Genomic DNA, 27,843 nt, shown 5'->3' on the forward strand with positions numbered 1-27,843 from the left:
GACTCACAGAGTGAGAAAACCAAATTATGATTATCAAAAGAAAGTTAAAAGGGAGGAATAAATTAAGAGTTTCAGATTACAATATACACACTAATATCTATCAAATTGATAATCAAATATGACCTACTTAATAGAACAAGGAGCTCTACTCAAAAAACTGTAGCAACCTGTATGAGAAAAAAAAACAGAAGAAGAATAGATACACCTCTATGTAAAATTGAATCAAGTTCCTGTACATCTAAAGCCAACAAAACAATGGAAATCAACTTGATTGCACTATAAAACAAAAATTAAATTACAAGTTAAATTATCTGAGTTTGGTGTAGGGGAAGCCAGACTGTGGAGACCCTATGAATTAGATACATGATACGCTATGAAATGAATGTGACACCACCAAAGGTTTTCACTCAGCAGAACACACAGCAGCAACTCAGTCAAAGGTCCTGACCTCAGATGAGTGGGACAAGGAGAGAGAAGAAAAAGGACCACAGGTTGATCAGGCAACACTCTCAATTCAGAGGTTGGGAATCTCAGAGGGGACGAGACCCTGCAGGTAAAGAGCAGATATGGGGTCTCTGGATACAGGTTCCTAACCCACACGGATGAGGTGAGACCTACACAATCTCCAGACCTGGCACCCAGGGACACATGTCCACAGTCTCCAAAGAGACACCACCTCCCCAGACTCTGCACCTGGGGTCACACAACCCTTGGTTAGAACACCATGTCTCTGCTAATTGGGCCACCAAGATAGAAACAAGTGGGTTTTTGCAAACTCCAGGGACAGTAGAAAGAAGTGTAGGGTCAGTCTCCTCTCCCCACATTTATCCCAGAGAAGTTCTCTTCTCCCTTTGGTTCTGTGTGATATTGACTGTTTTTATAACATCGTGATAATGTTGAACACCTACCTTGGTTCTGGTAGGCTTGGTACTTTCTTTTCCCGCTGAAGTGTTGAGAAAATACACCAGACACAGGGCTGGAAGACGAGGGGCAGGTCAGGTCTCTGCTGAGTAGGGACAGTTGACCTGAAGGCGATCACAGCAGCAACTCACCTGCTGCCCATTGACTTCTTGCCTGATCCATGTGCCCTGCAATCAATTCACCAGGTCAACCTGCCTCCCTATTCAACCTGAATGTGCTGGAAAATTGGAATAATTACCCGGTAGCCCACCTGAGGAGTCTCCAGGAACCCCAAGGAAAGTGAAAGGCAGGGGGAAGACTAAGAACCTACCGCAGCACTGACCCCTGGGAGGGCCATGGAACCCACTCAGAGAAGAGCACATTACCCAGAGAAGCCCACCTCAGCTCCAGACCCCAGCCATCTGAGCACTGACATTCAGACGCAGGCGCGGAGTTTTCCAGGACAGAGGCCGGGCCAGGTCTCTACCCAGGTCTCCATGTCCCAGTGCACAGAGAACAGGGTCAGGTCTAAAGTTCTCATTGTAGAAGCACACGGTTACATCTAATCATCAGTGTAGACAGGACTTGGAGAGGTCTAAATCCGCCATGTAGACAGAATTTTGTCAGGTTAGAAATAGCTTACAGCTGCTCTCCCAGGACGCACAGGTCACAGACATGCAGGGTCCCTCACTGTTGAACGGGGGACACACCCTCATGTAGACTAGGATGTATATTTCTTGAAAAAGAAATAATCACTGGCCTCCACACCTCATCCACTTCAGAAAACTGAAAGAATCTGTGTCATTAAACATTTCAACAGGCAAAACAAAGCTGTTACCAGTTTCTCTGGTCACGTGATGGTCAGGATCCAGGGGAGAGCCAGGAATTTCTTAAAGTGCAGCCCAGTGTTTGTAAAGACAGACAGGAAGTGGCCTGATTCCAGGATGCAAGGCTTCCAGCAGGAGACAACCACACTGGAAGACTTCTGGAAAAGTATATTCTTTATCAGAGTAAAAATGTATCATTGAGATTACAAGCATACTAGTTATTATTTGCAAACCTACAATATTCTTAAAAGTTTGACACCTTAATCTTTGCAGTTGCCATTGGTTCCTTTGGTTCACATTTTCTAGGTAGAAGCAAGCCATCATTTCAAATTAGCTTCTTCTAATTCTGTTATTTGTTATTATATGAACGAAAACACACAGTAGAGAAAAAAATATTCCTGCAAATGATAAGTAATTCAAAGAGCACATGAGCTGCAGGTAATTTTTCTAACAGTTTCATTTTTCTCCGTGAAGAAAACAGAAAAAATAGGCCCCCTGATTTTTTGCTTCTCTGTTCAAACTGAGCTAAAATGAAATTGATATTCATATCAACAGTAATAGTTTTTGAGGTTTGAAATGTCATACCAGCGTAACCGAGGCTGGAGAAAAGAGAATGCTCCTACACTACTGGAGGGAAACATCTTAAAGCTGAAACTGAAATTGGATTTAATTATCATAGTATGTGGTTACATGCAGTATGAACCAAGAGTCTAAATATAGCAGGCAATATGTGAAGACAAATTTGATACTTCACATGTGAGAGTAAAGGTTTCTTGTCAGATCTGCAGCTGGTTTCTTGTCAGATCTGCAGAATGCACAAATTCTTTTAGAATACTATATGAATTATTATATGTAATATATAATACTTTTTGAATTATATCTTTGTCTGAATGTATGGCTAAGAATGGGATTGCTGGATCATATGGTAACTCTATTTTTAGTTTTTTGAGGAACCGCCACACTGTTATCTACAGGGACTGCATCAATTTATGTTCCCACCAATAGTATAGGAGGGTTCCCTTCTCTCCATACCCTCTGCAGCACTTTTTATTTGGAGATTTTTTAATGGCGGCCATTCTACCAGTGTGAGGTGGTGCCTCCTTGCAGTTTTGATTTGCGTTTCTCTAATAATTAACAGTGATGAGCATTATAGGATGAATCTTTAATTTTCAGATGTGTAAAGTCCATTAAGTGTAACATGTCAACTTGACAATTTTGTTTCACAGATTAGGGTTTATTAAATATTTAGTTATTTTCTTTCTTCATAATCTAACTACAGAGACATGTGTTACCAGGTTACTCAAGGCGTACTCAGGCAAGAGACCCGAATTTGACCCATGGGTCAGGAAGATTCCGTGGAGACGGGAATAGCTACCCACTTCAGTATTCTTGCCTGGAGAATTCCATGGACAGAGGAGCCTGGTGGGTTACAGTTCATGGGGCCCCAAGGAGTCAGACATGACTGAGCACACACACATGCTCCTTTGAGCAGTTTTACAGACCTGTATTGATCCCTATAAAGGGACTGACCATTCCATCTGAGCTATAACAGTTTCCCTTGATAATACAGCTTAACCTCTTTCTGTATGACTATGTCAGTTGTTAACAACTTTTTAGGATCCTATAGGATGATTAGCCCTCTGTTAGCAAAACATATATTTTCAAGTTACATCAGGACACAGGGGTTATGAGCCTGAGGGAGTTTCTGCAGATTTCTGTCCTGACATCAAGGCCCCGTCCCAGTTTTATGACAGAACAATTTCCAGAGACTGGATGAACTACATCATTGGCAGGGATCAATGCAGAATGAAAGCATCAGAATTCTCGTGTAAGAATTAAAAGAACGTGGATGCTGCCAGCACAGCCTTTAACCAAGCACGGAGCCTTCTAAGTGCAGGAGCCCCCGACGCTGTGCGGGGTGTGTGTCCACGCAGACAGCCCCAGACAAGGCTGCTGTTTTCACAGAGCTGATTTTGTGTAGTGCTGTGTTAAACTGACTTAGAACTTCAAATATCTGCATCAGTGATATGTGAACTCTTTTTTTTTTCTATTGAAAATATGCATTTTAAATTGAGCAGTAGTTTTATGTTCTTGTGTTAGTTACATAATATTATTTATATAGGTATATATATTCCACATATAAACACAACTATATACATACTCTTTCTCAGATTATTAGGTTTCAGATTAGGTTATTACAAATATTGAACAAAGCTCCCCATATTATACAGTAGTTGTTTATTTTATATATAACACTGTGTATTTGTTAATACCAAATTCCTAATTAATTCCCCACCTCTTTCCCCTTTGGTATCCCTAAGTTTGTTTTATACATCTGAAATGGTTTCTGTTTTGTCAAGAAGTTTATTTGCATCATAGTTTAGATTTCACTGATAACTGATATCATATGATATTTGTCTTTTTGTGTCTTCACTTAATATGCTAATCTCTAGGTCCATCCACTTCGCTGAAATGGCTTTATTTCATTTTTCATGATGAATAATATTCCACTGTATACTCTATGCTATGTGGAGTCTTGATTCAGTCATTACAGATGTTAGGGCCTTAAACCTGTCAGCATGAAGGTCCTCTCATGGTGAGGACTAAACCACAATTCCCCAGAAGAATCTTACCTCCTGGTCTGGGCCTCCAGGGAGAATTCATCTTCTGACCTGGGGCTCCTTGATCACCTTCACAGCAACATCACCCTGCCCCTTCCACTCGCCCAGATGGACCGCTCCAAGCTGGCCACTTCCCAGGCCCTTCAACAGGGTAATCTCTTCACTTTGGAGTGCCCAGATTCTGAATAAGGTAAGAAAGGCACACTTTAGGATGAGAATAGAAGGTTTGGGGGCTAACAGCTTCACAAGTGACTTCCTCTCCAACAAAAATTTAACACTAAAAATATGAAGGACAGCACAATTTTTTTTTTTAAGTTGCTCATTTAGAAAGAAAACCCTTGGCAATGCGGTCTTAGGACCTGTTAGACAACATGATATTGTCACTAGAACAATATTGCTCCTGAAATAGCTACAGTTAGTAACATGAAAGGTTCAGTTCAGTCACTCAGTCACGTCTGACTCTGAGATCGCATGGACTGCAGCACGCCAGGCTTCCCTGTCCATCAGCAACTCCCAGAGCTTGCTCAAACTCATGTCCATCGAGTCGGTGATGCCATCCAACTATCTCATCCTCTGTCGTCCCCTTGTCCTCCTGCCTTCAATCTTTCCCAACATCAGGGTCTTTTCCAATAAGTCAGTTCTTTGCATCAGGTAGACAAAGTATTGGAGCTTCAGCTACAGTATCTGTCCTTGCACTGAACACCCAGGACTGATCTCCTTTAGGATGGACTGGTTGGATATCCCTGCAGTCCAAGGGGCTCTCAAGAGTCTTCTCCAACATCACAGTTCAAAAGCACCAGTTCTTCGGTGCTCAGCTTTCTTTATGGTCCAACTCTCACATCCATACATGACTACTGGGAAAACCATAGCTTTGACTAGAGGGACCTTTGTTGGCAAAGTAATGTCTCTGCTTTTTAATATGCTGTCTAGGTTGGTCATAGCTTTTCTACCAAGGAGCAAACGTCTTTTAATTTCATGGCTGCAGTCACCATCTGCAGTCATTTTGGAGCCCTCCAAAATAAAGTCTGTCACTGTTTCCATTGTTTCCCCATCAATTTGCCATGGAGAAGACTCTTGAGAGTCCGTTTGACTGCAAGGAGATCAAACCAGTCAATCCTAAAAGAGATCAGTCCTAAATATTCAGTGGAAGGATTGAGGCTGAAGCTGAAACTCCAATGCTTTGGTCATCTGATGTGAAGAACTGACTCCTTGGAAATGGCCCTGATGCTGGGAAAGATTGAAGGCAGGAGAATAAGGGGACGGCAGAGGGTGAGATGGTTGGATGGCATCACTGACTCAATGGACATAACTTTGAGCAAGCTCCAAGAGATAGTGAAGGACAAGGAAGCCTGACATGCTGCAGTCCACGGGGTCACAATGAGTCAGACATGACTTAGTGACCAAATAACCACAGTAAAGAATTTAAAACTTTCATAAAATCAGAAAGTTTCTTATAATTAAAAACTTCAGGAAAATAAAAACTTCTTCATCAAATTAAAAACTTCTTCAAAACATTAAAAATTATAGAATTATTTATAAAATTAAACATTTCTACTCTATGAAACACCTTAGTCAGAAAACCAAAAGATGAACCACAGACTGGAAGAAACTATTTCCAAAAAACATATCATTGGAAGAATCTGTACTCAAATCACACCAAACAGCCCTTAAAAATTGGTTAAGATTGAAAAGATTGGTTAAGATTCCTTGCCAAGGAATATAAACAAGTATGTATCTAGATATTTGTATCAGTCTATAGAGAACTGCTTATATCTCTCTGTAGATAGACGTTTACATCCCTATGCAGATAGGTATTTATACCTCTTGGTAAATAAATATTTATATTGCTACATAGATATTCTGTAAAATTAATAACTTCCATAAAATTGAAATTTTCCATATAATTAATAACTTGTAAATTGAATAATTCATAAATAACTTTCATGCAATAACATTCATACACTTACTGACTTCCAATTATTTACTTTCATACAATTAAAAACTTCCTCAGAAAATTAGAAAATTGCCTTGAAAGTTAAATATCACTTCAAAAAAATTAAAATCATGTATAAATTTAAAAACTTCTACTCAGTGAAACACCTATTCAGAAAATGAAAAAATGAACCACAAACTGGAGAGACTACTTCTAAAACACACATCAGATAAAGATCAGTACTCAAATTTTTTTAAAAAGCATTAAAATTTGGTAAGGATAGAAACACACACCTGGCCAAAAATATAAACAGTAAATAAGGAAGGACAGACAGACTAGGGTGGGGTAGAGGCAGGGTTGAGACAGTTAACCCTAGGATCTGACATCCCCACTCCTGGGCGGATATCCAGAGAAAACCATCAATCAAAAACGCATGTGCACCCACCCTTCACTGCAGCACTACTTACAACAGCCAAGACACAGAAGCAGCAAGAGGTCCGCCAGCAGACTAAAGCTTAAAGAAGATGAGGTTCATATAGATAACGGACTAACCAAGAAAAACTGCCACTGAAATTGAAGTTAAGTCACTGCTAGCCACGGGGATGGACATGGAAGAGCATATACCAAGTGAAGTCAGCTGAACAGAGAAAGACAATACTACATGATGTCTATTCTGGGCAGAATAAAAACACAGATACAAGGAACTAGTTTACAAGACAAAAAGATACTCTGAGATTTCAAACACAGAGGAAGCCCAAAAAAATGAAGGACAGGGTTTCATCTCCTTCCTTCCTTCTTTCCACATGTGCACAAAATCTGTATCTGTAATAGATACTCCACAAGGACCTGAGGATTACCACAGTGAACTTTAGTTGACTTTCTGCAATATCCTCTATGATAAAGAATTGGAAAAAAGAAGATATTCTTTCTGAATATGTCACAACTGACTCGGGCGGCTGTACACTGCCAACAAGCACAAAACGGAAACTCAACTGCAATCCAGCAACTCATCCCATGAGATTAAAGAAAAGGAAAGGAAAGGAAAGGAAAGGAATTACTAGTTTATGTCCTGCCAACACAGGAGACAGAAGAGACACAGGTTTGATCCCCTGGGTCAGGAAGATCTCCTAGAGGAGGGCATGGCAGACCACTGGAGTATTCTTCCCTGGAGAATCCCATGGAGAGAGGAGCCTGGTGGGTTACAGTTCACAGGGTCACAAAGAGTTGGACACAACTGAAGCGACTTAGCACACACGCATGCCCTGCAGCTCCTTAACTTGGGCTATTATCCTATTCCTGGAGACTGAGCAGGCTTCATTCCCAGGGCTGGACTGGTGTGTGGTCGACACAGCATGGCAGGGTGCCCCTCGCTGACACCCCTCTTAAACCTGTGCTTTCTGGTTTGCCAGGCTGGGGACCAGAATCCCTCGGGCACCCAAACAACGGTGGCCTGACCCTCTAGCCTCAAGGACCAGGGTAAAGTCTCCAAGTCCCCAGGTCTGCTGATGCTGGGGTCCCCACCTGAAGCTTCCTTCCTGAGAGTCCAACCTCCTAGGCACTTCAGCAGGGAGTACTGCCCAGTTACAGATGGGTCTGGAAGGGAGGGCTGAAGTTTTAGGGGAAAGAAGTGGTGAGACACAAACCCTTTGGTGTTTGCTCAGACACATTCCGTTGTAATTCCAGCCCAGGAAGCTGACTTTCCCCAATTCTCTGTTTGCAGTTGGGGTAGAAGAAGTACAGCCATCTTGTGAACATTTCTTTTTAACTACAACTGGATCACCAGTGCTACAAGCATCTCCAATTCACAAGGCCGATGGGGCTGTTAATGACAGCTGCCCTCAGGAAAGGTCCAGTGACGGTTTTGCAGAAATAAATTCCAACACAGCCGACTGCCAAGAAGCCAACTGCAAAGGTAAATTTTCCTCACACCCTTTAAGGAAACAAACCCAAATGGTCACAGGACAAGCTGCTCAGATTCCCTAACTATTAAAAGAGGAATACCAATCAAATCGACAACAGAAATCACATTGCATCTGACAGAAGGGCAATCCTGACTGTCTGCACACGGTAAATAGGGGAGAGAGCCCAGAGATAATGCAAGTCCTGTACATGTTCTATGGGAATGGACATTGTTAACAGCCCCAGGAAAGGACAACCCCCCAGGCCTGAAGAAAAAAATTTCAAGGGAGCAAAGCCTAGGATTTTAATACTCACATCTGGGCCTATGTTACGAAAAACCACCATTCACACTGACAGATGCTCCCCAGCATTCACTGCAGTTCTACTTAAAATAGCCAAGACCCAGACTCAAGAAAGGGTCCAACGACAGATGAAATCTTGAAAAAATGTATATAATTTGTTATCGCTCAGACACCAAAACCCGCCACTGAAGTTATGAAATTATGCCACTTGTCACCGTAAGGATGAACCTTGGAGGATCCTACACTCAGTGGAGTCAGCAACAGAGGAAGATTATAGCAAATGACATCCCTTCAAGGCAAAATTAAGAAAAGAGGTACAGGGGAGTAATTTGCAACAGAAAAAGGCACTGTGACATTCAAACACAATTCAAAAAAGGGGGGGAGGGGAAATAGATATGAAATAGCATGTAGGTACTAACATATCCACAGAAATCCGGATTATCTGCTTCCATCCTTCCTCATGTGCACTGAAATTTGTATCTCTAACATACCCACAGAAATCTGTACTTGTATTAAGTAATTCACAAGGATTACCTCCAGCCTTCCTTCCTTCCATGCACACATGCACAGAAATATTTCTAACTTATACTTGGAAATCTGTCACCGTAATAGATAATCCACAAGGACTATCTCCTTCCTTCATTCCTTGCATGTATACAAAAATCTGTGTTCTCTATTAGTTAGCCTATCTGTATTTCTAATAGTTACCTGATGTTCAGTACAGAGAATTTACTCCACCTTGCTTAATACCCTTTGTGGTAAAATAATTTTTTTTAATGTCCAAATATGCTGTATGTATCTGTCATAACTAAGTCCATTGTACACTGAAGACAAGGACAAAATGCAAATTGACTATACTTCAACATAGCATTGGCATGAGAGTAAAGAACAGAAAAGGAACAAAAAGTAATGTATACTTTATTCCCTCTGAACATCCCTGACTTGGGATGCTATCCGATCCCTGGAACCTGCGTGGGCTTGAGTCCCATTGCTGGATAGGGGTGGCGTCAAGACAGCGTGGCACTGTGGCCTTCATTAAGACCCCACTTAAATATGCACTGTCTGGTTGGACCTGCCTGGGACCAGAATTCCTGGTGCCCCCCAACGATGGTGGCACCCTGTCCTCTGGACAGGTGGGTCCTCTGTCCTCGAGGATGAGGGTAAAGTCACCAAGTGTCCAGGTCAGCTGTTGCTGGGGTGCCCAGGTGAAGCCTCCTTTCTGAGAGCAGCCTCTTAGGAAGCTAAGTGTGGAACCAATCTGCAGGCTAGAAGGAGTCTGGAGGGGAGAAGCTTTACGGGGAAGAAGTAGTGAGACACAGGGCCTTGGGTGTTGTGTTTGCTCAGGCACTTTCCACTGTAATTCACAACCTAGAAAACCAACTTCCCCTAAGGCGCTGGTTGCATGTGGAACCAGAGTTGGGCACGAAGGAGTGCTGCCGCCTTGTGGACATTTCCTGTAACTACAACCTGACCTGTGGCGTTTGCTCGCACCTTCAATTCATGAAGTTTGGGAAACATCTACTTCGGCTTTATTGACTATGCCAAAGCCTTTGACTGTGTGGATCACAATAAACTGTGGGAAATTCTGAAAGAGGGGAATACCAGACAACCTTACCTGCCTGAGAAATTTGTATGCAGGTCAAGAAGCAAGTTAGAATTGGACATGAAACAATAGACTGGTCCCAAATTGGGAAAGGAGTACGTCAAGGCTGTATGTTGTCACCCTGCTTATTTAACTTATATGCAGAGTACATCATGTGAAATGCCGGGCTGGATGAAGCACAAGCTGGAATCAAGATTGCTGGGAGAAATATCAATAACCTCAGATATGCAGATGGCACCACCCTTATGGCAGAAAGGGTAGAAGAACTAAAGAGTTTCTTGATGAAAGTGAAAGAGGAGAGTGAAAAAGTTGGCTTAAAACTCAGCATTCAGAAAACTAAGATCATGGTATCCGGTCCCATCACTTCATGGCAAATAGATGGGGAAACAATGGAAACAGTGACAGATTTCTTGACGGATTTTCTTGGGCTCCAAAATCACTGCAGATGGTGACTGCAGCCATGAAATTAAAAGACACTTGCTCCTTAGAAGAAAAGTTATGACCAACCTAGACAGCATATTAAAAAGCAGAGACATTACTTTGCCAACAAAGGTCCATCTAATCAGAGCTATGGTTTTCCCAGTAGTCATGTATGGATGTGAGAGTTGGACTATAGAGAAAGCTGAGCACCGAAGAATTGATGCTTTTGAACTGGGGTGTTGGAGAAGACTCTTGAGAATCCCCTGGACTGCAAGGAGATCCAACCAGTCCATCCTAAAGGAGATCAGTCCTGGGTGTTCATTGGAAGGACTGATGCTGAAGCTGAAACTCCAATACTTTGGTCACCTGATGCGAAGAGCTGACTCACTGGAAAAGACCCTGATGCTGGGAAAGACTGAAGGCAGGAGGAGGGGATGACAGAGGATGATATGGTTAGATAGCATCACTGACTTGATGGATGAGTTTGAGCAAGCTCCAGGAGTTGGTGATAGACGGGGAAGCCTGGCGTGCTGCAGTCCATGGGGTCGCAAAGAGTCGGAAACGACTGAGCGACTGAACTGAACTGCAGGGCTATTAATGACCACTGCCCTCAGGTAAGGTCCTGGCGTGGGTTTACAGATATAAATTCGAAAACACAACTGACTTTCAAGAAATCAATTGCAAAAGTAAATTTTCCTCATACCCTTTAATTAAAAAACAAAACAGATGGCCACAGGACAAGATGCTCAGCATCCCTAATTATTACAGGAGGAATGCCAATCAAAATGACAACAAGAAATCAAACCCATCTGACAGAATATCCTGAGTGTCTGCAAACAGCAACTGGGGGAGAGAACCCGGGGATGATGCAAGCCCCGTACACGTTCCATGGGAATGGACATCGGTAACAGCCCCTAGAAAGGACAGCCCCCTACACTGGAAAATATTTTCAAGAAAGTAAAGGCTAGGATTTTAATGCTCACATGCGGGTCTATGTTACAAAAAACTATTCAAAATGACAAATGCACCCCAACATTCACTGCAGTGATACTTCCAGTCACTGGAAGTATCAGAGCCCCAAGAAAAGTTCCATCAACAGGCTAAATCTTAAAGAAATGTGGTACATATATACATTTTGCTATTACCTAGACAGAAAAACTGCCACTGCAATTATGAAATTATGCCACAGGTTGGCACAGGGATCATACACTAAGTGAACTCAGTAACAGAGGAAGAAAATAGTGGATGATGTCACTTGTAGGCAACATAAAAGAGATACAGGAGAAGTAATTTACAACACAAAAAGAGATTCTGAGATTCAACCACAAAAAAAAAAGAAAAAAGGAAAGGGCCAGGGATGAATTAGGAGGTTGGTACTAATGTACACAGAAATTTGTAACTGTAATAGAAGGAGTGGAATGAAAAAGCCAACTTAAAACGAAATATTAAAAAAACTAAGACCATGGCATCTGGCCCCATTACTTCATGGCAAACAAAAGGGGAAAAGGTAGAAGCAGTGACAGATTTCCTCTTCTTCGGTTCTAAAATCACTGCAGATGGTGACTGCAGCCATGAAATCAGAAGACGATTGCTTCTTGGCAGGAAAGCTATGACAAACTTAGACAGTGTGTTGAAAAGCAGAGATATTACTCTGCCAGCAAAGGTCTGTTATAGTCAAAGCTATGGTCTTCCCAGTGGTCACATACAGTTGTGAGAGCTGGACTGTAAAGAGGGCAGAGCACCAAAGAATTGATGCCTTTGAACTGTGGTGCTGGAGAAGACTGCTGAGAGTCCTCTGGTCAGTGAGGAGATCAAACCAGTCCATCTTAACGGAAGTTAATCCTGTATGCTCATGAGAAGGACTGATGCTGAAGCTCCAGTATTTTGGTCACTTGATGTGAACAGCGAACTCATTGGAAAAGTCCCTGATGCTGAGAACAGTTGATGGCAGAAGGAGAAGAGGGCATCAGAGGATGAGATGGCTGGATGGCACCACCAATGCAATAGGCATGAACTTGGGCAAACTCCGGGAGATGGTGAGGAACAGGGAGGCCTGCTTGCTGCAGTCCCCAGGGTTGCAAAAAGTTGGACACTACAGGTGACTGAACAACAATAAGTAATCCACAAGGATTGTCTCCTGCCTGCTGGCCTTCCTTGCACATGTATACAGAAATATTTATCTCTAACATACACATGGAATTCTGTTGTTATAACAGGTAACCCACAAGAACTATCTACTTTCTTCATCCCTTGCACATGTACAAAAAATCTGTATATAATAGATACTCCACAGAGACCTGATGTTCAGCACAGAGAACTGTTCTACATCTTGTTCAATAACCTCTGTGGCAAATGAATCAAAAAGTACAAATATCCTGTATGTACATAAGTGAATCAGTCCATTGTACACAGAGGACAAGCAACAAAACTGCAAATCAACTATATTTCAACATAGCATTGGCAAGAGATTAAAGAAAAGAAAAGGAACAAAAATAATGCCTAGTTTATTCCCTCCAACCTCCCTGACATGGGATGCTATTACATCCCTTGAACCTGAATAGGCTTGAGTCCCACTGCTGGACAGGGATGGGTCAAGATAACCTGGCACTGTGGCCTTCACTGAGACCCCACTTAAACTTGTACCGTCTGGTTGGACCTGCCTGGGACCAGAATCCCTAGTGAGCCCCAGTGATGGGGGCCCGATCCTCTGGCCTGGAGAACCAGGGTACAGTCACCAAGTATCCAGGTCTGCTGTTGCTGGGTCCCCAGGTGAAGCCTCCTTTCTGAGAGTGCAGCCTTTTAGAAAGCTCAGCGTGGATTTATTAAATATTTACTTATTTCTTTTCTTCTTAGTCTAACTCTAGGTACATGCGTTTTCATGTAACTCAAGGCAATGAGCTCAGTCATGCATCTCTGAGCAGTTTGAGAGACCTGCATCCGTCCCTACACAGGAAAGGCTTGTGTTGGGACCAAGGTCCACCTCTCAGGAAAAGCTGTTCCTTGAGCAAATTCAGTCGGTGCAGGGGGCCCATGGTGGGACCACCATGCCAACAGACACTTCCCGCATCTCAGGCCTCAGAGTGACCGTCCCATCTGAGGGTGAAAAGTCTGCCCTGGTGATACAGCTAGACCTCTTTCTTTATGACCAGGTGAGTTGTTAATGACTTTTTTAGGATTCTATAGGAACTCAACCCTGCATATTCATTGGAAGGACTGATGCTGAAGCTCCAACACTTTGGTAGCCCTAATGATGTGAAGAGCTGATTCATTAGACAAGACCCTGATGCTGGAAAAGACTGAAGGCAGGAGGAGGACTGAAGACAAAAGAGGACAAGATGGTTGGATGGCATCACCAATTCAATGGACAGGGATTTGAGCAAGCTCCAGGAGGTGGTGGAGGACACGGAAGCCTGGCATGTGGCAGTCCATGGGGTCGCAAAGAGTTGGCCACGACTGAGCAACTGTACAACCACCCCAGGATTATTAGCCTTCTAATAGCAAAACACATGTTTTAAGGTTACATCAGGACACAGGGTTTATATCCTGAGCCTAAGGGAGTGTCTGCAGAGTTTTCTATTCTGACATCAAGGCCTCGTCCCCAGTTTTATGATAGCACAATTGCCAGAGACTGGATGAGCTACATCATTGCCGGGATTTGGTGCAGAGTGACGATCCAGAATCCCCGTGTAAGGATTATTAACAATGTGGATTCTGACAACACAGCATTAAACCAGGCCGGGAGCCCTTCTAAGTGCAGGAGCCCCCGACACTGTGCCCCTGAAGTCAGCCTCAGCCAGAGGCTTCTGTTCATATAAAGCCAGTTTTGTGTAATGCTGTGTTACATTGATTTATAACTTCAAATATTAGTATCAATGACATACTGACTCATTTCTATGGAAAACTGGTGCATTTTAATTGAAGAGTAGTTGTTTTATGTGGTTGTCTTAGTTTCAGGTATATAGAAAAATCATTCAGTTATGTATACATATATATTACATATATATAGTACATAGTATACATTATATGTATTATATATAATACATATATAGAGACACACCCACATACATGCTCTCTGATTATTAGGTTTCAGATTACTAGGTTGTCACAAATATTGAATAGAGTTCTCTGTGCTATACAGTAGGGCCTTGTTTATCTATTTTATATATAGTAGTGTGTATCTGTTAATACCAGACGCCTAATTAATCTCCTATCCCTTTCCCCTTTGGTAACCCTAAGTTTGTAACCTATGTCTGAGACTGTTTTGTCAAGAAGTTCACTTGCATCATAGTTTAGGTTTTACTCATAAGTGATAATAAGCTATTTGTCTTTCTGTGTCTTCACTTAATATGCTAGTCTCTAGGCCCACCCATGTTGAGGAAATGGCATTGTTTCACTTTTTATGGCCGAGTAGTATTCCATTGTATATTCTATGATATATAGAATCATATCATATATGGACTCTTGATTCAGGCCTTACAGATATCAGGGACAGACCTGTCAGCATGAACTTCCTTTCATGGTAGGGCTAAACCACGATTCCCCAGAAGAATCTCACCTCGTGGTCTGGGCCTCCAGGAAGAATTCATCTTCGGACACGGAGCTCCATGATCACCTTCACAGCAACGTCACCCTGCCCCTTCCACTTGCCAAGGTGGACCGCTCCAAACTGGCCACTTCCCAGGAGCTTTAACAGGGTCATCTCTTCACTTTGCAGTTCACAGATTCCTAATGAGGTAAGACAGGCACACTTTAGGATGACAATAGGAGGCTTTGGGGCTCATAGGTTCACAAGTGACTTCTTCTCCAATGAGAATTTAACACTGACAAGACGAAAAATGATAAGAGCTTTTCAGGTTGCTCAGTTAGAAAGAAAACCCTTGGTAATGTCTTCTTAGGACCTGTTAGACAACGTGATATTTACACCAAAACAATATTGTTCCTGAAATAGCTACAGTTACTGACAAGAAAGGTTAGCATTAAAAAACCTTTGCCAACCAGAGGCTCTTGGAAAAATTTGATGGCAAAATGTGCTTATTGCCCTTAGCTTGGTAAGGGCTAGCGTTAGTTAGATTAATTGGCTTGACTTGACTAATAAGTTCTTGGAAAGCAAAAGTTAAAAGAGAAAAGCTGCTTTATGTGATTCTTTAAATTCTCATCAAAATTAGTTTTGTGATGTAATTTTTTTAATTCCCATTTTTATTTTGCTAAATTTTCTTTCTTTTTGATAATTTTCTTGTTGTTGCAGATAGTCATCAACAATTATTTAAGTGGAAGTACAGTTTATTTACAACACTAACTTATTTTTATGTATGTAACATAGTGATTCAATACTCCTATGGAGTATACTGCATTTAAAGGTATTATAAAAAAAGGCTATATATCCCTGTGCTATATAATGTATCCTTATAGCTTATTGAAAATATACATAGTAAGCTTCTCTCTCTTAATCCCCTACACCTATGCTGCCTCACCCGCCTCCCCGTCCCCACTGGTAACCACTAGTTCTCTGTATCTGCGAGTCTGTTTCTGTTTCATGGGTAATTTCATAGGTGTCATATTTCAGATTTCTCATATAAATGATATTGTATATTTCTTTGTCTTTCTGACTTACATCATTTGTTATGATAATCATAGGATTATACTGCTGAACATGTCATTATTTTAATCTTTGTAGCTGAGTATTATTCATTATGTATTTCATATATGAAAACCTAGGTTTATATTTCATATATGAAAACCTAGGTATATATTTATATAAACAAACCTAGGTATATATTCATATGTACAAACCTAGGTAATACATATTTGTGGAGTGGATTCCTTTGCTATTGTTCTTTAACCAAAAGAATAAAAATTTTACTGTAACTTATAATGATACTAATTCTTACCACTTGGGCTTGGTAAAATGTGTGTTTTGCCTGGACTGCTAGGGCAATAGTTTTCAAACTTCAGTGTGCTTTGGTGCTTCAGAAGCACCTGAAGGGCTTATTAACTCAAATTTTCAGACTGCAGTTCCAGAGCTTCTGATTTAGTAGATATGCAAATACCAGTCCATGAACCATAATGAAAATCATTGTGCCTTTTGAGTTATGCTTTTAGAGACTTAAGACAACTCTTCTAACTCAAGTATACAGTCTTCAGTTCAGTTCATTCGCTCAGTCGTGTCCGACTCTTTGTGACCCCATGAATCGCAGCACGCCAGGCCTCCCTGTCCATCACCAACTCCCGGAGTCCACCCAAACCCATGTCCATTGAGTCGATGATGCCATCCAGCCATCTCATCCTCTGTCGTCCCCTTCTCCTCCCGCCCTCAATCTTTCCCAGCATCAGGGTCTTTTCAAATGAGTCAGCTCTTCGCATCAGGTGGCCAAAGTACTGGAGTTTCACCTTCAACATCGGTCCTTCCAATGAACACCCAGGACTGATCTCCTTTAGGATGGACTGGTTGGATCTCCTTGCAGTCCAAGGGACTCTCAAGAGTCTTCTCCAACACCACAGTTCCAAAGCATCAATTCTTCGGCGCTCAGCTTTCTTCACCGTCCAACTCTCACATCCGTACATGATTACTGGAAAAACCATAGCCTTGACTAGATGCACCTTTGTTGGCAAAGTAATGTTTCTGCTTTTAAATATGCTATCCAGGTTGGTCATAACTTTCCTTCCAAGGAGTAAGCATCTTTTAATTTCATGGCTGCAATCACCATCTGCAGTGATTTTGAAGCCCCCAAAAACAGAGTCAGCCACTGTTTCCACTGTTTCCCCATCTATTTGCCATGAAGTGATGGGACCAGATGCCATGATCTTAGTTTCCTGAATGTTGAGCTTTTTCACTCTCCTCCTTCACTTTCATCAAGAGTCTTACATCTTACATCTTAATACAAACAGAAGTCTTAATTTGAAACTAAAAGATTGCTAAATAAGTGTATTTACAGGGCACTGTGAAATGAAATCAATATGGGACATCAAAACAATGAAAATAAAATGTTTTGTCAGAGAACATTGACAGAAACAACTGAAGTGTAAAAAAAAAATGTATCCTGTAATTATGTTAAGTGCCTTCCCTCCTTCCTTTCTTCCCTTCTTTCCATGCACACATACACAGAAATATGCGTATCTAACTTACACATAGAAATCTATCACTGTAATAGATAATCCACAAGGACTATGTCCTTCCTTTGTTCCTTGTCTGTAAGCAAAACTCTGTATCTCTTAACAGTTACCCCACAGAGACGTGCTGTTCCGCACAGAGAACTTTACTCCACCTTGTTCAAAAACCTCTATGGCCAAAGAATAAAAACAAGTACAAATATGTCATAACTGAATCAGTCCACTGTACACTCAGGACAAGCACAAAATGGCAAATCGAGTGTACTTCAACATAGCATTGGCATGAGATTAAGAACAGAAAAGGGCAGAAAAGTTGTCTAGTTTATTTCCTCTAATCTCCCTGACTTGGGATGCTATCCCATCACTGGAACCTGAGTAGGCTTGAGTCAGGGGCTGGGCTGGGATGCAGTTGACGCAGCCCAGCAGGGTGCCTTTCATGAAACCCCTCTTAAACCTCTACTGTCTGGTTTGCCCTGGCTGGGACCAGAATCCCTAGTGGCCCCCAACGATGATGGCCCGACGCTCTGGCCTCATGGACCAGGGTAAAGCCACCAAGGACCCAGGTCCCTGGTGCTGGGGTCCCCAGCTGAAGCCTCCTTCCTGAGAGTGCAGCCTCCTTGGCAACTCAGCAGGAAGTGGTGGAGCAGGTGGGATGAGTCAATAAGGGAAGGATGATGCATCAGGGGGAAGATGCAGTGAGACACAAGGCCCTGGATGTTTGCTCAGAACATTCCACTCTAAGTCACACCCCAGGTATTCGACTTTTCCTAAGGCTCTGCTTGCAGGTGGGACCAGAGCTGGGCATGAAGAAGTGCTGCCGCCTTGTGGACATTTTCTGTAACTACAATTTGGCCACCAGCACTTACTGGCACCTGCAATTCACAAGACCTGTGGGGCTGTTAAGACCAGCTCCCCTCAGGGAATGCCCTCTAGTAGGTTTTGCAGAAATAAATTCCAAACATAATCAACTTTCAATAAATCAATTGAAAAGGTAAAATTTCCTCACACGCTTTAAGGAAAAAATACCAAACGGGCACAGGAGAAGTTCAGTCGCTCAGTCATGTCCAACTCTGCAACCCCATGGACTGCAGCATGCCAGGCTTTCCTGTCCATCACCAACTCCCAGAGCTTGTTCAAACTCATTTCCATTGAGTTGGTGATACCACCCAACCATCTCATCCTCTATTGTCCCCTTCTCCTCTTGCCTTCAATCTTTCCCAGCATCAGAGTCTTTTCCAATGAGCCAGTTATTCACATCAGGCGGTCAAAGTACTAGAGCTTCAACTTCAGCATCAGTCCTTCCAATGAATATTCAGGACTGATTTCCTTTAGGATGGACTGGTTGGATCTACTTGCAGTCTAAGGGACTCTCAAGAGTCTTCTCCAACACCACAGTTCAAAAGCATCAGTTCTTCGGTGCTCAGCTTTCTTTATGGTCCAACTCTCACATCCATATGTGACTACTGGAAAAACCATAGCTAGATGGTTGACTAGATGGACCTTTGTTGGCAAAGTAATGTCTGCTTTTTAACATGCTGCCTAGGTTGGTCATAACTTTCCTTCCAAGGAGCAAGCGTCTTTTAATTTCATGGCTGCAGTCACCATCTGCAGTGATTTTGGAGCCCCCCAAAATAAAGTCTCTCACTGTTTCCATTGTTTCCCCATCTATTTGCCATGAAGTGATGGGACCGGATGCCATGATCTCCGTTTTTTTGAATGTTGAGTTTTAAACTCACTTTTCTAACACATATATATGGAATTTAGAAAGATGGTAACGACAACCCTATATGCAAAACAGAAAAAGAGACACAGAAGTACAGAACAAACTTTTGAACTCTGTGGGAGAAGGTGAGGGTGGGATGTTTCGAAAGAACAGCATGTATATTATCTATGGTGAAACAGATCACCAGCCCAGGTGGGATGCATGAGACAAGTGCTCGGGCCTGGTGCACTGGGAAGACCCAGAGGAATCGGGTGGAGAGGGAGGTGGGAGGGGGGATCGGGATGGGGAATACGTGTAAATCTATGGCTGATTCATATCAATGTATGACAAAACCCACTGAAAAAATAAATAAATAAAAAATAAAAAATAAATAAATTTAAAAAATAAATAAAATAAACTCACTTTTTCATTCTCTTCTTTCACTTTTATCATGAGGCTCTTAAGTTCCTCTCTCACTTTCTGCTATAAGGGATGATGCTCAACAACCAGAATTATTACAAAAGCAATGCCAATAAAAACTACAACAAGAAATGAAATCCCATCTGACAGAATGGAAATCCTGAGTGCCTGCAAACAGTAAACTGGGGAGATAATGGGGAGATGATGGAATACCTCTACATGTTCCAAAGAATGGACATTGGCAGCAGCCCCTAGAATGGAGAGTCTCCATAAACCAGAACAAAAAATTTCAACAATGCTAAACCTAGGATTTTAAAACCCACACTTGGGCCTGTATCAGGGAAAATTGTCATTCAAACTGACACACGCACCCCCACATTCACTGCAGTGCTACTTTCAATAGCCAAGATACAGACTCAACAAAACATCCATCAACTGACTGAATCTTAAAGAAACATGGTACATATATAAAATACGCTATTACTCAGACATGAAAACTGCCACAGAAATTATGAAATTATGCCTCTAGTTGACACAAGGATGGATCTTGGAGGATCAGACACAAATCGAGCCATCAACAAAGGAAGAAAAAATGATGTCCCCTCAAGGCAAAATTTAAAAAAGAGACACAGAGGATGTAATTTACAACACAAAAAGAGACTCTGACTCAAACACAAAGAATCCCCCCCAAAACACAGGAAGGGTCAGAGATAAATTAGGAGGTCGGTTAAAGTGTACACAGAAATCTGTATCTGTTATAATTGACAAGGATTTTCTCCTTCCTTCCTTTCACACATGCACTAAAATCTATAACTCTAACATACCCACAAGAATCTATCTGTATTAGGTATTCCATAAGGATTACCTTCTGTTTCACTTTTCTTCCTTCCATGCACATATACACAGAAATACTTATCTCTCACATATACATAGAAATCTGTCACTGCAATAAATAATCTACAAGCAGTCTCTACATTCTTAGTTCCTTGCATGTATACAAAACATTTGTACATCCAACAGTTACTCCACAGGGACGTGATGTTCAGCACAGAGAACTTTACTCCATCTTGTTCAATAACCTCTACAGCAAAAATTTTTTTAAAAACTACAAATATGCTGTATGTACATGTCATAACCAAGTTGTCCATTGTTCACTAGGACAAGCACAAAACTGCAAATTAACTATATGTCAACAAAGCATCAGCAGTATGTTAAAAGAAAAAAAAGAAATGTCTAATTAATTCCCTCCCACCTCCTGGACATGGGATGCTATCAGATCTCTGGGACCTGAGGAGGCTTGAATCCCAGGCCTGGACTGGGGTGGGCTGGACACAGCTGGGCAAGTTGACCTTTACTGAGACTCCACTTAAACCTGTACTGTCTGCTTTATCCAAGCTGAGACCAAAAACCCTAGTGCACAATGACGATGCTGGTTTGACCCTCTGGCCTCCAGGACCAGGTAAAGTCACCAAATATCCAGGTTAACTGGTGCTGGGGTCCCCAGGGGAAGCCTCTTTCCTGAGAGTGCAGCCTCCGAGGCCCTTCAGCAGGGAGCTGTGCCCCAGGTTTTGAGGAGTTCGGAGAGGAGACTAAAGCTTCAGAGAGGAGATTCCCACAGGAATCTGTATCTGTATATGGTAATCCACAAGGGTTATCTCCAACCTTCTTTCCTTGCTTCCTTTATTTTTTCCTTTCTTCTGTGCACATATACAGAGGTATATTTATCTCCAACATATACATAGAAATTGGTCCTTGTAATAGATAAGCTACAAGGACTATCTTCTTTATTCGTTACTTGTCATTACATGAAACATCTGTACCTCTAATAGTTATTCAACTGGGACCTGATGTTCAGCACAGAGAACTATACTCCACCAAGTGCAATAACTTCTGTGGCAAAAGAATTAAAAAAATACAAATATGCTGTATGCATATGTCATCAATAAATCACTCCATTGTACAATGAGGATGAACACAAAGATGGAAAATGACTATACTTCAACATACCATCATCAGAGGATTAAAGAAAGGAAGAGGAAAGGAATGTAATGCCTTCTTTATTCCCTCTGACTTCCCTAACTTGGGATGAAGTCTGATCTCTGGAAACTTAATAGGCTTGAGTCCCAGGAATAGATAGGCTTGGGGGGTCTACACAACCGCGCAAGGTGCCGTTCACTGACCTGACATTCCATTATCTCCTTTTAGGCAAAATTTAAATAGATACAGGGGACATAATTTGAAACACAAAAAGAGACTCTGAAGCAAAACCAAATCAGGAACAACAACAACAAAGGAATAGCCAGAGATGAATCAGTAGTCGGCACTAACCTATACACAGTAATCTGTAACTGTAACGGATAATTCACAAGGATTATCTCCTTTCTTCCTTCCACACGTGCACTGAAAATTTTATCTCTAACATACAACAGAAATCTGTATCAGTATTAGGTGCTCACAAGGTATCTACTTCCTTCCATCCTTCTTGCTTTCCTTTCATGCACATATACACGGAAATATACATATCTCTAACTTATACATGAAAATTTGTCAGTGTAATATATAATCCACAAGGACTATCTCCTTCCTTTGCTCATGGCACATATATAAAATATCTGCATCTCTAGAGGTACTCCACAGGGACCTGATGTTCACCACACAGGACTTCACTCCACCTTCTGCAATAACCTCTATGGCAAAAGAACAAAAACAAGTGCGAACACGCTGAGTGTATATGCCATACATGAATCAGTGCATTGTACAATGAGGACACTGACCTTCCTAGGAGCCTCAGCAAGGAGCGGCGTCCAGGAAGGCTTGAGCATCCACAGGCTCAGGGGCAGAGGTGGTGAGACACAAGCCTAGGGTGTTTGCTCTGGCATATTCCACTCCACATCCCAGCACAAGAATCCCGTTCTCCCTAAGGCTACGGTCATCTGAAACCAGAGATGGGAATGAAGCAGTGCTGCCACCTTGTGGACATTTCCTGTAACTACAACTTGACCACCCGCGCTCACGGGCACCTCCAGTTCACAAGGTCTGTGGGGATGCTCCTGCCATCACTTGGTTTGGCCGTCAGTGTTTTAGGAATAAATTCCAAACACAACGAACTTTCAAGAGGTCAACTGAAACGGGTAAATTTTCCAGAAAATCACACAAAAAAAGGCAGCAGGGAAAGATGCTCAGCGTCCCTAATTATCACAGGAGGAATGCCGACCAAAACGACAAGAAGAAATCAAATTCCATCTGACAAAAAAGCCATCCTGACTGTCTGCAAACAGTAAACACGGAGGAGTGCAGAGAGATGATGGAAACCCACTCTACATTTCAGGGGAATGTCCGTTGGCAACAGCCATTAGAAAGGACAGCCACTACAGGCCAGAACGGAAAATTTCAGGAGAGCTAGCCTCGGCTTGTAAAGCCCACCCCTGGGCCTCTGTCACCAAAAACCATCATTGAAAACGACACAACACCCCAACCTTCATTGTATTGCTACTTCCAATAGCTAAGACACAGATGCAAGAAATGGCTGATCAACAGTTGAACTCTTAATAAAGGAATTTGGTATATATATACAAGGAGCAATTACTCATATATGGAAAACTGCCACTGAAATTAAGATATCATGCCACTGGTCGCCACAAGGATGGACCTTGGAGGAACACACATTAAATGGAATCGGGAAAAGAGGAAGGAAAAAATAGGAGATGGTGTCCCTTCAAGGCAAAATTGAAAAAAGAGATATACGGGAAGTAATTTATAATACAGAAGGAGACTCTGACATTCAAACACAAACAAATAATTCCAGAAAAAAAAGAAACCCATAGGTATGAATTAGGATGTCGGTACTAACAAATCCACAGAAATCTGTATCAGTAATACATAATTCATAAGGATTATCTCCATTCTTACTTCCAAATATGCAAAATCTGTAGCTGAAAATCTGAAATCTGTAGCTCAACCATACCTACAGGAATCTGTATCACAATCCACAAGGATTTTTGCCTGCTTTCTTGCTTCCTTCCTACCTTCTATCCTTTCTTTGATGCACCTATACATAGAAATATTGATTTCTAACATATGCACAGAAAGCAGTCCCTGGAATACAGAATCCACAAGGACTATCTCCTTCCTTCATACCCTGTCTTTACATAAAATATCTGTACCTCTAATAGTTACTCCACAGAGATCTGATGTTCAGCACAGGAACTATACTTCACCGTGTTCAATAACCCCTGTGACAAAAGAATAAAAAACTATAAATGAGCTGCATGTATATGTCACAACTGAACCAGTCCAATGAGGAGACACACAAAACTCCAAATCAACTATACTTCAACATAGCATCTGCATGAGATTACAAACAGGAAAAGGAAAAGAAAGTAATGCCTACTTTATTCCCTCTGATCTCCCTAAGTTGAGATGTGTCTGATTCCTGGTACCTGCATAGCGTTGGTCCCAGGGATGGACAGGATTGGGATCTACACAACTGGACAATGTGCCCTTCATTGACCTGACATTCCATTATCTGCCTTTTCCGGCAAGATTTAAAAGAGGCACAGGGAATATAAGTTAAAACACAAAAAGAGACTCTGAATCAAACCCAAATCAAGAATTAAAAAAAAAAAAGAAAGGAAATGGCCAGATGAATCACTAATCAGTACTAACCTATACATAATAATCTGTAACTGTAATAGCTAATTCACAAGGATTATCTCCTTTCTTCCTTCCACATGTGCACTGAAAATTTATCTCTAACATACACATAGAAATCTGCATGAGTATTAGGTAATTCACAAGGATTATCTCCTTCCTTTCTTTCTTCTTTCTTTCCTTTTTTGCACATGTACACAGAAATACTTATCGCTAACCTATACATGGAATTCCGTCACTGTAAAATATACTCCACAAGGACCACATCCTTCCTGTGTTCCTGGCACGTCTACAAAATATTGTTTCTCTAACAGTTACTCCACAGGACCTGATATTCACCACACAGCTTTACTCCATCTTGTTCAAAAACCTCTATGGCAGAAGAACAAAAACAAGCACAAACATGCTGTGTGTGTGTATATATCGTACAAGAATCAGTGCATCGTACACTGAGGACAAACGCAAAACTGCACGTCAACTGTACTTCAACACAGCACTGGCATAAAGTTAAAGGAAAGAAAAGGAATGTCTACTTTATTCCTCCAACCTCCCTGACTTGGTCTGCTATCCCATGGTTTGAGTTCCAGGGATGGACAGCCAGGGTGTCCTCAGGGAGACCCCTCTGAAAAGGGTAGTCTGGTTTTCCCTGTCTGGGAACAGAATCCCCAGTGCACACAGAACACGATGGCCCATTTCTCTGACGTGCACGACAAGGAAGAGTCACCCTGAAGCCAGGTCGCCTGGACCTGGAGTCCCCAGCTGAAGCCTGCTTCCTGACAGGCACTCCTAGGAACCACAGCAGGGAGCAGTGCCCAGGAAGGCCTGAGTGTCGGGAGGAGGGTTGCAGCTTCAGGGGAAGAAGTGGTGAACCACAAGCCCTTGGGTGTTTGCTCTGGCATATTCCACTCCACATCAGAGCCCGTGAATTTAGGCTCTGGGATCAGGGGAACCAGAGTTGGGCATAAAGAAGTGCTGCCGCCTTGTGGACATTTCCTGTAACTACAACTTGGCCACCGGGGCTCACTGGCACCTCCGGTTCACAAGGCCTGCGGGGCTGTAAACGACAGCTGCCATCACTTAAGTTTGGCGGTGGTGTTTCAGAAATAAATTCCAAATACAACAAACTTTCAAGAGGTCAACTGAAACGGTTAAATTTTCCTCACACCCTTAACGGAAAGAAAAAGAAAAAAAAACCATGCAAAAAATGCAGCAGGAAAAGATGTTCAGTGTCTCTAATTACAGGAAGAATGCTGATCAAAATGACAAGATCAAATCCCATCTGACAGAAAAGTCATCCTGACTGTCTGCAAACAGAAAATAGGGAAGAGAGCAGAGAGATGATGGAAGCCCTGTACACGTTTCATGGGAAGGGACGCTGGCAACAGCCCCTAGAATGGACATCTGCCGTAGGCCAGAATGGAAAATTTCAGGAGAGTTAGCCTCGGATTTTAAAGCCCACAGCTGGGCCTATGTCACCAAAAACCATTATTGAAAATGACACATCACCCCAACCTTCACTGTATTGCTACTTCCAATAGCTAAGACACAGATCCAAGAAATGGTTGATCGATTGAACTCTTAAAGGAATTTGGTACATATACAGAAAGAGCTATTACTCATACATGGACAACTGCCACAGAAATTAAATTATTATGCCATTGGTAACCAGAAGGATGGACCTTGGAGGATCATACGCTAAGTGGGGTCAGCAATAGAGAGAAAAGAAAAAAGAAGCAGATGATGTCCCTTCAAAGCAAAATTGAAAAAACAGATACAAGGGAAGTAATTTACAACACAGAAAGAGACTCTGGCTTTCAAACAAAAACAAGTAATTAAAAAAAAAAAGGAAAGGAATAGGTATGAATTAGGATGTCTGTACTCACATAGCCACATAAATCTGTATCTGTAATATATAATTCACAAGGATTATCTCCTTCCTTCCTTCCACAGATGCACTGAAATCTCTCTCTCAACCATGCTCACAGGAATCTGTATCAGATAATCCACAAGGCTTATCACTTGCTTTCGTTCCTTGCTTCCTTCCATCCTTTTTCCATGCACATATACACAGAAATATTTATCTCTAAATATATCTTTAAATATGCATAGAAATCTTTCACCATAATAAATAATCCTAAGGAATATTTCCTTCCTTCATACCCTGTCCTTATATAAAAAATCTGTACCTCTAATAATTACTCCCTAATAAAAAAGGATGTGATGTTCAGCACAAGAATTATACTCCACCATGTTCGATAACCTCTGTGGCAATAGAATAAAAAGCTACAAATATGCTGTATACCTATGTCATAACTGAACCAGTCCATTGTACAAGGAGGAGACACACAAAACTACAAATTGAGTGTAATTAAACAGAGCACCAGCATGAGATTACATATAGGAAAAGGAAAAGAAAGCAATGCCCACTTTATTCCCTCTGATCTTCCTGACGTGGGATGGTGTTTGATTCCTGAAACCTGAGTAGGGTAGGATCCCAGGAATGGATGAAATTGGGATCTATACAGCCTGACAAGGAGCCCTTCGTTGACCGGACATTCCATTATCTCCCTTTTAGGCAAAATTTAAAATAGATACAGGGGAAGTAAGTGCAAACACAAAATGAGACTCTGATTCAAACCCAAACCAAGAATTAAAAAAAAAAGGAAATGTCCATAGAGGAATCAAGAGCCACTACTAACCTAGTAATGGTGATCTGTAACTGTAATAGATAGTTCAGAAGGATTATCTCCTTTCTTCCTTCCACATATGCACTGAAATCTTTAGCTCTAACATACCCACAGAAATCTGTATCTGTATTAGGTAACTGACGAGGATTATCTCCTTCCTTCCTTCCTTCCTTGCATATACACACAGAAATACTTACTCTAACTTACACGGAAATCCCTCACTGTAATAGATAATCCACAAGGAGTACCCTTCCTTCTTTCCTTCCTGGCATGGATACAAAAAATCTGTATCTCTGACAGTTACTCCAAATGGACCTGATGTTCACTGCAGAGAACTTCACTCCATTTTGTTCAGTAACTTCTATGGCCAAAGAATAAAAGCAAGTACATGTACACTGTATGTATATGTCATAAAGTAATCTATTGTACACTTAGTACAAGAATAAAACTTCATATAGATCAGCATAGCATAGGTTTGTGATTAAAGCCAAGAAAAGGAAAGAAAAGTAATATATAGTGTATTCCCTCTGATCTCCCTGACTTGGGATGGTATAATCCCTGGAATCTGAGTAGGCTTGAGGCCCAGGGCTGGAATGGGTTGGGGTAAATAAAACCCAGTAGGGTGCCCTTCACTGAGACCCCTCTTAAACCTGTACTGTCCCATTTGCCCTAGATGGCACCAGGATCCCTAGTGCACCACAATGATAGTGGCTGGTCCCTCCTAAAGGAGATCAGTCCTGGGTGTTCATTGGAAGGACTGACGTTGAAGCTG

Source organism: Cervus elaphus, chromosome 2 (assembly GCF_910594005.1).
Source record: "Cervus elaphus chromosome 2, mCerEla1.1, whole genome shotgun sequence".
NCBI classification, from domain to species: domain Eukaryota; kingdom Metazoa; phylum Chordata; class Mammalia; order Artiodactyla; family Cervidae; genus Cervus; species Cervus elaphus.